At 35.0% G+C, this 11,687-nt stretch overlaps 1 long non-coding RNA gene across 2 annotated transcripts; it reads left to right on the top strand.

Moving 5' to 3' along the window:
- Window positions 1-6: 6 nt before the first annotated feature.
- LOC126738520 (uncharacterized) lies at window positions 7-3,391 on the top strand. 2 transcript variants are annotated; one of them, XR_007661362.1, is made up of 5 exons: window positions 7-451; window positions 508-679; window positions 825-1,155; window positions 1,234-1,418; window positions 1,629-3,391. It is a non-coding gene; the product is annotated as an uncharacterized LOC126738520 (long non-coding RNA). The 2 variants fall into 2 exon arrangements; XR_007661361.1 differs by having other exon boundaries at window positions 1,234-3,391.
- The last annotated feature ends 8,296 nt before the right edge of the window (window positions 3,392-11,687 follow it).

Below are 11,687 nucleotides of genomic sequence, written 5' to 3'. Positions count from 1 at the left end.
ATAGATTTTGAGCTGATTTTTAACGACATTTTGCATTCGGAAATTTTGTAATACTTTAAATAACGAAGTTGCTGAATTTCAAAGTTTGGTATATATATTCCCACTGTTCTTCAACATGCGCACGGAGCAATCTTTTTTCCCCGTTCCACTTACGTCTCCTGTACAACCGATTCCTTCCCGTATGCTCGTTCGAGAAATGAGGCGACCATTTCACGGCTGTCCTGTGAAGCTTTTCTATGTATGCTTAGGTGAATTTCTTCGTGCGGCGTCACAATTATTATGTCTACTTCTACATTTCAGACCTAAAAATATTTCAGAAGGTAACATTTATTTGTTACTTTCTGAAATATCAAACATTTTTCGGATATGTATCACCCAGTAAGGACGAAACTATATGTTGGCAGTATATCCATATGGCAGCAGTATAGCCTGGCTTCAGTATCCACAATAAGTAAGTTTTTGCGTTCAATATTTTTCTCTAATTTTTTTAATTATATTTTTTTGTAGGAATTCAAATTATGCCTCAGCTAGGAAGGATGACTTGCCAGGACTTACATATCCCAATTATCCAGTTTATTGAACTTATACTATAATGCATATAATACAAGGAATATAAACAGAAAGCAAGTAATTGTATTTTAACTGTATTTCCTTGAAACTGTATGACCTATGAAGATTGGTAAGAGTATATTTTTAACTATTCACTATAATATTATTTAAAAATCCTTCTTATATTTATGTCAAGTTAATTTTAAATCTGGTTTTTGTGGTTTATCTAGTACAACTGTTTACGTCAAATGCTGCAGTCATATTATGCATTTTAGCACACTTAGATTAGAGCGGAGCTCTTATCACATCATGATTCTCTGAAGCGTGATACCCCAAAAACCGTAAATACAAAAACCTGTAAGACATATTGCTGACCACGTTGCCGGAGCACCTGTTAAACATCATGTAATAAATTTAATTTTTAAATAGTCTCCTCTGACCAAAAGCTTTTCTACTGGTCCCAACTGATCAAAGTACGAGCTTCGCTCGTACTTGTTTTGGCATATCCAGCTTGGTAACTCTGAAAGATTTTAGGAGCAACATTATTAATTTTATACTCATAATATGGATTTAATAAAATGTAACATCCAACATTGTAATCATGAGGTAACTCTTAATAAATCTGTACCTTTTCAGTGTACTTGTAAATTTTATAGTAAAAATTAACTAATAAGTGTGTTTCAGGCATTAAAGAGAGCTTTTCCCCAAAAGCGGGCTGGAGAGCCAATAGCATCAACCTCAACAGATGTGCAAGAAGAAGTAAATGAAGACACTCCCCGGAAAAAGAAGTTACGGAGGAAACTATTTGCGCAGAAATCCAGGTCGGGAAAAAACATACAAAATAAAAGTGTTAAGCCAGAAGTAAGAAGGTATAAAAAGATGGTATAGTAAGATGGTATCTTTAAAACAAATCATAAAAGATTTAACTAAACCAAATTTATCAAACTCTGAAAATGCTCTTTTATTAAATAATAGGCAAAAAATAATTACAGAATTGCAAAAACGTAAATTGAAATAAAATAAGAAATATGTTCCTGAATTACGGAAATTTGCAATTACTCTGAGTTTTTTTCCCTTAGGGATATGGTTATGTTAGAAGGGTTTTTAATACATGTTTACCGTATCGAAGCTGTTGATGCTGATGCAATGTTGATGCTGAACCAGAATTTACAAAAGAATCCTAACATTAAAAAATTGGTACAGCTATTAGATAGTCCTGTTCTCCTTGGACTTGTTGTTGATGAAATTTCTATTAGAAAGCAAGTAGAATGGGATGGAAAAAATTATTGGTATTTTATCACGGTGTTGATTTGGAAGATGATTAGAATGCGTGTTACAATGTATAGAATTAATTCGGGAAACAGGTGCTAATATCCTTTCATTGACTTTCGATGGTGCGCTATCAAGTATTCCATTGGCAAATATTTTAGGTCGTTTAATGGAATTTTCTAACCTCCAAACATATTTTCAAATAAATAATAAAAATGTCTATATTTTTTACGATCCTTGCCATATGTTACAATTAGTTAGAAATATGTTAGGAAAGAAAAATATTTTAGTATATAGTCAAGAAAATCTTTTAAAATGGCAATTCGCAGGAAAATTAAAAAATTTGCAAAACAGCAAAGGTTTGCGTTTCGGAAATAAACTAAGAAAAGCTCACATCCGTTTTTTTAAACAAAAGAATAAAGTTAGATTAGCCATTCAATTGCTAAGTGAGTCAGTGGCCGATGCTTTAACTTTTTGTGAAGAAACATTAGCTCTTGATAATTTTAGAGGTTGCAAAGCTACTGTATACTTTATCAAAATAAAAAATTATATTTTTGACATCTTAAACAGTCGGTCTCTTGCAGCTTCTAGATACAAGAAAGGTATTTTTGAGAAAAATATTGAAATAACTAAAGAATTTGTATTTCATGCTATTGAATATTTACCTACTTTAAAATTAATTACCGGAGAACTAGCCATTCACTCAAAAAGGAAAATAGGTTTTCTGGGTTTTATTGTTTGCCTCAAAAGTGCATTATTAATGTATGAAGAAGTTGTTTCTCAAAATTGGTTAGTTTACCTTCCCTGTTACAAATTCAGTCATTTAGAGTTATTTTTTTGATCGAGTAGGTCAAAGGGCGGGTGGAACAATAACAATACCTATCGCTAATTCACTGCTGCGTATAAAAGATTAATCGTCAGGGCAGAAATTCCTGAGGGTGGGGAATTATATCGCTTTAGATGATACTGGTAGGATCTAGAAGTTTGAAAAATCAGAGCTTAATATTGCACGACCTGATATGTTAGAAGAGGTATCTCAAAATTACTTAAACTTACAAGCAGTTTGGCAAGACCATGAATATATAATGAATTCCCATGTTATTAGCGCGTGTTCTACACAAATTATTACTTATATTGCTGGTTTAGTATGTCGTAGGCTACAATTATTAATTAAATGTGAGAACTGTGGACAATCCTTAATCGGGGATGAAAACAATTATTTGAATTCTTTAATTTCGCAAAAAAATCGCAGTAGGTTAATATTTTTTTTCTCTAAAAGAACATGCCTCTGGAAACAACAAATACATTTATTTTCTAATGGAGAGTCTATTCTTTTATAATATTTAAATATTTGTTTACACTTTATATGTGAAAGGAAATCTGAAGTAATAGACCCCATGAGAAACCAATATACTAAATTGATATTGTTCAAAGAACAATAAAATACATTTATGTGTAGTATTTGAACATGTTTAAAAACATATTTTTATTTTTTTTATATAAACTTGTAGTTTTATATTATTTTGTTAATATGACAATGTAGGTATGTATATTATATAAATAAATATGTTACTTTACTATTATTCTAAACCGTTGTTTTATTTGCACATCACTATGTTAGAAAATATTTCTTTCACGTTAAAATTTACTAAACGTCAATTTGATGCCTTGGACTTTTATTAAGTTCTAAATAATATGAAATAAAAATAATGTTTTATATATTTCATCTTTTATTCAGGAAATAGTCTCCCTAAATTACACTTGTGCATTGAAATAAATTTGATAATTTATACCTATTTATTGCAAAAACTGCATTAAGATATGTATTCATATTTCGTGTTAATCTCTTTTGTTAAAATATGAAAATATAGTCGTTCTGTTTTTTGACCACTTGCTTTCATAAAAAATATATAATTTTGCTATTGGACTAAATCCATAAATATTATTATTATCTTCGATAAATATCATATAAATATCAGTCGTTTGTTCCGCCACTGGGCTAACTTTCCTGGTGCCACTTGGCTTCAGTTACTACCAGGTGCGTATATGTATGTTATCTCGCACAACTCAAGAACCACTTTTAAAAAAAATCTATTTATTAAATATTAAAATTTAAACGGACATAGTTTCTGCCTATAAATATTCTGTAATTAATCTATCTTTTACAATAAAACTTAGACCTATTTATACTAAATCTAACTGCTGACTACGTGAGAACTGTGGATTCCATAATATGGTGTGATCCGATTCAAGGATGCTGACTTAGCGGTTCCCATGAGAAAGGTCGCCCACGTGCATGGGAAGATCCAATATAACAGCTCCCCATCAAATAAAAAAGTTGATGCTATGCAACAACTTTTAAATTGAGCTTAACTGGATGGTTTCTTCCTGGATCGGGTTTTCTGGATGGATGCTGGTTCGTCTCTTGGGGACCAGTCTTTTTAGTAGATCGGTTCCAGGTCTTGGTCGTGGTGGTGAGTCATCGGCTGCAGGAAGGCTTAGTCTAAGGGGCTTGCGACGTCGACACTTGCAGAATATGCACAAAACGATGAGGGTTACTACCAAAATTATTGTCAGGATAGTAAACCAGTGGACATGCTTGGGTTATAAAGGGCTCTTCGATTAGCTTCTCCAGTTGCTCGGAGTACTGATTTAGCTTATGTTGAGCCACATTCAGGTCGTCAGCGTTGAGATTGCTGAGCTTAAGGGGCTTCAGTTCGGGAACATGGAACTTGGTTGGGAAGCTTTTGCAACAGTCGTACGGTATCAAGACAGGATGACTTTTATAGGTAACATTTTTGTAGACTTCCATTGGGTACTTAGAGTGAACTCTGGTACTGCCAATAAAGGAGTTGCATTCTGGTTGGAGTCTGAGAAGGGTGTTCCCTCGGATGATTTTCGTCGCAACTTCTGTTTTTCCACACTGGATGGTTACTGGTAGAGGTCCTGAGACGGTTATTAGCCAGTAGTTTTGGTCCAACTCTTGCACATGATAACTGATGAAGTGATCGGTAACTGGTTACTCTGCCTCAGTAGCTGTGCCTCACATATTGCATCGCTATCTATGGGATATTGTAGGAGGTTGGAACAAATGTAGCTATTAATTTGAACCAGTTTGCAGTTATCCAGGCTTGGAGGTAAAATGTACAGTAGAGAATCGTCATCACGCGCAATGTATTTATTTATTGTGGGAATTACATGAGAGAGACCTGTTCGATTATCCAAAATGGGGATAGGAAAGTTTCGGTATAAGGTATAGGTTTCAGGTTGAAGTAATGGAATGTTAAGCACAAATACTATTTTGTTTTCAGTTTGAAAGGCTTGCAATTCTATTACATCAAGATACTGAGCAGCATATTGAAGGTAGGTGGGGAACGGTAAATTATTCTTTGAAAGAGATCGCGAGACTTCTTGTAGAGAATTGATCAAATCCCTTGGGTTTATGATTGAGCTATGTAAAATCTTTAGGCGAGCAAACGTTACGGAGTTTAAAAGATCGTTTAAATAACTTTCCAAATAAACATAACTTTCCATTAAAAACTCGCAAAGCTCTAAAGTTTTTACTAGGCTTTCATAAAACTTCAATGTATCTGAAATGTCTATCATTGATGTTTTTATTTCTTCAATATCGTGATTGAATGTTAATTCATCTATTTGATTTTTTTGTATGGTTGAATTAAAACTTTTAATAACTGACGTCGTTACCGATATTTGGTTTTTTAACAGGGTTTCAAGTTCTCGTTCATCGTGCGATAGTTTGTCTATGCATTCATTAAAATATTCGCCGTCAGACGAATCTAAGTTGCCGGTTATTGATTTAAAGATACTACCTATTCCGTTTATTAATCCGCGTTTGATTCGATAGGTATAGTCTTTAGTACCAGCCGTAACTTCTGACAATTTAAGATTAACAGAGTCAGCGATTCTTGAAAGAAGACTAAAATGAGTTTGAACAATACTTTTAAAAGCGGTAATACGGGGAGAAGAGTCAGCCGTTAGGTCAGAGAGGATAGAAAGTAACTTATCATTATGATTAATGGCTTGCCTTATGGGCTCTAAATCTTTGTACACAAGCAAGGTCCATTTATTATTCGACACTCTTACTTTTCCTTCTTCGTGGAAAAATATGCCAACCGTGTTATTTACAGGCGTAAGCAGGAATTGAGTGACCGCTGCTGGGATCAGCAAGAGAAATCTGAAATAAAATAGGACTGTTCTAGTCATAGTATGGCTTCAAACGATCAAAATTGACTTTAGAAGTCTGATTAGTGATTAAATTTTTCAATTTTGCAGAATTTTGATAAACTTCTAACACTTCGAAGGGGCCATTAAAGAGGTTTTGCGCTTTGGTGGTGATTTGCGACTCTTTGATATAAACTTTTTGTCCTACTTGATATTCTGATTTATTTCTATTTACAATGCGGTCAAATCGAATTTTGGCTTTTTCTTTCTTGTCGTTAGTTCGAGAGCGAGCGAGTTTGTAATAATATTCCATACGATTATTTAAATCTCGGACATATTTCGTTATTAACTGCTCTTGATTGTATAAGGTTTCCGGTGGTCTGCTGGACGTGTGACCAAAAATAAGCTCGTAGGGTGTAAACCCATGAGTTTTATTTTTAGTATTGTTGTAGCAGATTACCGCATACGGCAGAACATTAAAAGGATTTTCATCAGGGTATTCAGCGCTATGGGCTCAAATCATTTCAGTCAGCGTCGCGTGAAATCTCTCAAGCGAGCCATTTGACTGGGGGTGGCTTACACTGGAAAACGTTAGTTTAATATCATAAAGTTTACAAAGATCTTTTAAAAGGCTGTTGTCAAATTCTCGCCCTTGGTCAGCATGGATCCGCAAAAGGGTACCGTAGTGTTGAAAAAATAATAATAGTGTATTAACTACAGAGGATGCCTTTTTATCTAGTAGGGGGTAGGCTTGCGTGAATTTAGTTAATTCGTCCCTAATAGTTAATGCATAATTTCTAATCGGATATTCAAAAAGATCTATGTTTATTCTTTCAAACGCTGTTTTTGGGGTTTCAGTGATTACAAGGGGAGTACTAAGATTTTTTCTATAAATTTTTACCTTTTGACAAATATCACATTTTTTTATAAAAACTTCTACATCGCGAGTTAAACCAGGCCAGGTATATTTTTCTTTTATACGCCTGACTGTTTCGTTTATGTCACGGTGTAGGTTATTTTTCCCTGTGTGGTATTGATCTAAGATGATAGGGATTTGGTCTTGATCTGGTGTTAAAACGATGCCTTGACATATTCTTAATTTAATATCTTTGTCGGCAAAGATATACGAAAATAATTCGAGAACCGGTAGGTTAAGATTATTTTCAACACAATAAGTTTGAGTAAGGTCAAATTCATTACTGCACGTGTAAAGAGCATAGAAAAGGTGTTGAGCAATTAAATCTTTATTAGCTGGCAAAAGAAAAATAAAATATTTTCGATTTTTTACACTTGTGCTTGACAGGATATTAACTTTGTAAGTTTCAAATTCGATATTCTCTTCGAGTAAATCGTCCATTATTTTATAATGAAGATCTTCGAGTTTAGTTTGACAAAAGAAACTTACGATGTTTTTGTGTGATTTGTCTAAAAGTTGTGAATTAGAAATTTCGATTTTTGAATAATCAATAATCGACTGAGTACTGTATAAATTTACGAATCTATTGTAGTCTTGGGTCATTTCTTTATCGTCATCATCGGGTTCATTTTCATTGGAAGGAGGTGTTTCTTTACTAGTAGAAGGCCGGTCTTCATTGGCGGCAAGGATAGTAATTTTTGATTGAAGATCTATACAATCCTTGACATGATTAATTTTTACCCTTGAAAGAGCGTCCGCATTTTTGTTTATTTTACCAGGCTTATATTCGATTTTATAGTCGTACTCCTCTAGTTTTAGGCGCCAACGAGCTAATCTACTGCCGGGATCCTTGATTGAGAAAAGCCAAGTCAAAGGACGATGATCAGTAATTAGAAGAAACTTACGACCGTAGAGATACGGGCGGAAATGTTTCACAGCCCAGACGATAGCTAAGAGTTCTCTTTCTATAGTGGAGTATCTCGTCTCAGCACTACAGAGAGTCCTTGATGCATAGGCTATTGGGAGGTCCTTTCCTACAGGTCCTTGTGAGAGTACAGCTCCAATAGCGAAGGCACTAGCATCGGTTGTCAGAACAAACGTTTCCTCAAAATTTGGGTATATAAGAATTGGATCGGATACAAGAGACTTTTTAAGATCGTTAAATGAATTTATACACTCAGAATCAAAATTAAAAGAAGTGTCTTTCTGTAAAAGAGTCGTCAGAGGTTTTGAGATTTTGGCGAAATTAGGAATAAAGCGTCTGTAATATCCCGCAAGACCTAAGAAAGATTTGACATCCTTGGTGGTGGTAGGAATGGGAAACTTCTGGATACACTCAATTTTAACAGGATTGGGTTTAACGCCGTCCTGGGTGATGAGATGTCCCAAATAAGCGACTTCCTTCCTAAGAAATTCGCACTTGTCAGGCTGAATTTTTAAATTTGCCTTATGAAGACGTTTGAAAACCTCAGTAAGTCTAGCGATGTGCTCATGAATAGAAGGCGAATAAATTATTATGTCATCCATGTAAACCAAGCAGCGTTCGTTCTGGATACCAAGAAGAATGTTGTCCATAACTCGCTGGAAGGTAGATGGAGCATTCTTCAGGCCAAATGGCATTCGGACGAATTCAAAATGACCATTTTCTACAGAAAAAGCTGTCTTGGGAATGTCGTCTGGATTTATCTCGATCTGATAAAACCCTGAAGCGAGATCGAGCGTAGTGAAGTACTGACATTTCCCTAACTGGTCGAGAAGATCGGAAATATTCGGAAGAGGATACTTGTCTCCAACGCTGAGCTCATTGAGTTTACGGTAATCAATCACCACTCTCCATTTTTGTTCTCCAGAGGCGTCAAGTTTTTTGGGTACGACCCATACGGGGGAAGACCAAGGAGACGTCGAGGGGCGAATGATATTTTGATCGACCATTTTACCAATTTGCTTTTTAACTTCTTCCTTATGTACCTGGGGGTAGCGATAAGATTTTGTGAAGACAGGTCGAGCATTATTGGTATCGATACTATGTTTGATTTCGCTGGTGAACGTTAGTTGGTCACCTTCAAGGTAAAATATGTCAGAAAAGTTTAGACATACATCAGTAACAAGTTCCTTTTCTTCGTCATTTAAATGTTCAAGTCGAAGTTGTTCTCGTATTTTGGCTTTACGATCGAGGCTTTTTTTATTGGGTTTTGAGTTAAAGTTTAAAATATTTTCTTTACATTGGTCTGTGTCAACATTAAATGGTTCTATTTTGAGTTCTGAAAAATCAACTGTTTTTGGTATGGCATTAGCATTAACTATGGTGGTTAAAAATTCACCACATTCATTGACTCTGACCATTGCATTTGGTAACCTAACTTTATCTTTTACATCAGAGTATAGTAAGGCATCAGTATTAGACAAGTTACACTTGAGTTTCAAAATTTTCTCTGTCCGGGGTTCAATTGAAATTAAATTTACAGGTGCTGTCTTTTGCTGAGAATTTTCTGCACTTGATTTTATGTTTTCAACTTTATGCAGGGGAATAGTTTTAGAGTTTGTTATTAGCTGTTTTGCATTTAAATCTATTACGCATTCATAATGTTCAAGAAAGTCTAATCCTAGTATTCCATCAAAATCGATATCGAGTTCGTAAATATACACCTTATGTGGCTCTCCAGGGCCGAAGGAAACAAGGGTAGATTCTTGAATTGTTAATTTTTGATCCGTAATACCTTGGATAGTAAGGTTTTCAGGGAATCTTTTGGGTAAATTTTGAGCCGTTTTTTCTTTAAAAATTGAAATGCCTGCACCAGTGTCAATGAGTAATTTAAATCTATTTGATGCATCGTTAATATAGTAAAGGTTTTCAGAATTTACAGTTAGTAAGGATTTTAGATGAAGTGTTGTTCCGGAAAGTTTAGGTTTGGGTCCATGTTGTCTAGATTTAGGGTCTGTATCTGCGACTGAAGTTCGGCTACTGGGTCCTGGGTGTTGCTTTCTAGGGGTTGGCTGGTAGTTGGAAGCGTGAGAAAATCCTGATAGTCATTAGTATGAATAGGAACATCAAGAGAATAATTATAGTAATCGCCAGAATTTTCAGCATAGGATTGATGATCCGACTCGTGTTGCAAAGAGCAATTCGGGTCGTATTCCTCCTGGGGTTGTTCATAGTGCAGATGGTGTGTCCTCTGCTGCGGCTGGGAATACTAGGGGGTTTGTTTTGACTAAAGGAAGGACGATTTTGGACCTGATTTCGATTAGCATTTCCAAAATTCCTGTTCTGGTTTCCATTGTTGGTTCTCCATTGTTGTTGCAAAAAACTATTTCCATTTACACCTTGTTGTGGTTGATGACGGAAATTTGGTGGGTTAGGATTATGACGTTGGAATGCCTGTGGGTCACCATAAGAAGGCGAGTTAAAACGACATTGATTGGTAATATGACCAATACGACCACAAATTCCACATTTAGGCAATTGGGTTTGCCTTGGCATCATTGGTTGAGTTGTTGGCCTCTGCATAGGGGGTTTCGAAATTTTCTGATTCTCAAAATATGAAAGTTGAAGCTCCCTACGGATTCTGGATTGGGCTTCTAAAAGTGTAGAAGGGTTGCTAGCTCGAATGAGTTGTCCTAGACGGTGTTCCAGACCCGTTAACAAGGTATTTAGAGCCATAGTCTCAATTAATGTGGTTTGTGCTAATTTTTGTTCTTTAGTTATCAATAAAGGTGATTTTTGGATGCACGAATGCATTTTTGCGTTCAAAACTTGTAAACGGTTAAAGAATGTAAGTGGCGATTCGCCCGGTAGTTGCTTAAGGCGTTGCAGGTCTTGTATAAGCGAAGACAAGTCTCTTGAGTCACCAAAAAGTAAATTCAAGAGTTGTTTAATTTCAATATATGACATGGGGTTACGCGAACTAATTAATTGCGCTGCCCTACCTCTAAGTTTATTTTTAATATGAATGACTAAAAATACTTTTTGTTGTGCGTTTGCCATATCGTATGCGCAATCGCACGCATTAATAAAATTGCTTAAAAAAATTTGATCACCCTCAAACTCGGGTACAATCGAAAATATTTCAGAGAGCTTATAAGGCTCTACCTCAACACTGATGTTCGCATCTTGAAAACGTTCTTGACCTTATTCGGTCATTTTGTTAAATTTACTTAAAATGCAAAAGAAAATATACCAATTCAATTACTTGAGTACGTTAAGGAAAAATTGGTTAAAGTTAAGTATCTAATAAATTTTATTTTATTTCAGGAAATAGGTTCAAGGACAAGTATTTTTGAAAAATCGAACAGTTTCGAATTATCAAAACACAAAAAAAATAATAATAATAAAAATATTTAAAATCAATGAAAAAACAAATAATATAAACGAGACGATTCTTTACTTACAAAAAATAATACTCCATGAGAGCCGTGTTCTCGTTCGACTGCCAGGTGGTTAAAATGCTTTTGTTCCTCCTGAAGACGTCCCAGTTAGACTTCTCTTGGCAGGTTCTTCTGTTAAGGGATGGAATCCGCCGCTACTAGTGGGAATTCTCCTGTTCTAATAGCGTTGACAGATCCTACCGACTGCGCCAAATTGTTATCTCGCACAACTCAAGAACCACTTTTTAAAAAAATCTATTTATTAAATATTAAAATTTAAACGGACATAGTTTCTGCCTATAAATATTCTGTAATTAATCTATCTTTTACAATAAAACTTAAACCTATTTATACTAAATCTAACTGCTGACTACGTGAGAACTGTGGATTCCATAATATGGTGTGATCC

The sequence above is a fragment of the Anthonomus grandis genome, chromosome 7, assembly GCF_022605725.1.
Source record: "Anthonomus grandis grandis chromosome 7, icAntGran1.3, whole genome shotgun sequence".
Lineage (NCBI taxonomy): Eukaryota > Metazoa > Arthropoda > Insecta > Coleoptera > Curculionidae > Anthonomus > Anthonomus grandis.
Note: the sequence above shows the minus strand (reverse complement) of the source record. Positions and strands in the feature narration are given on the sequence as shown.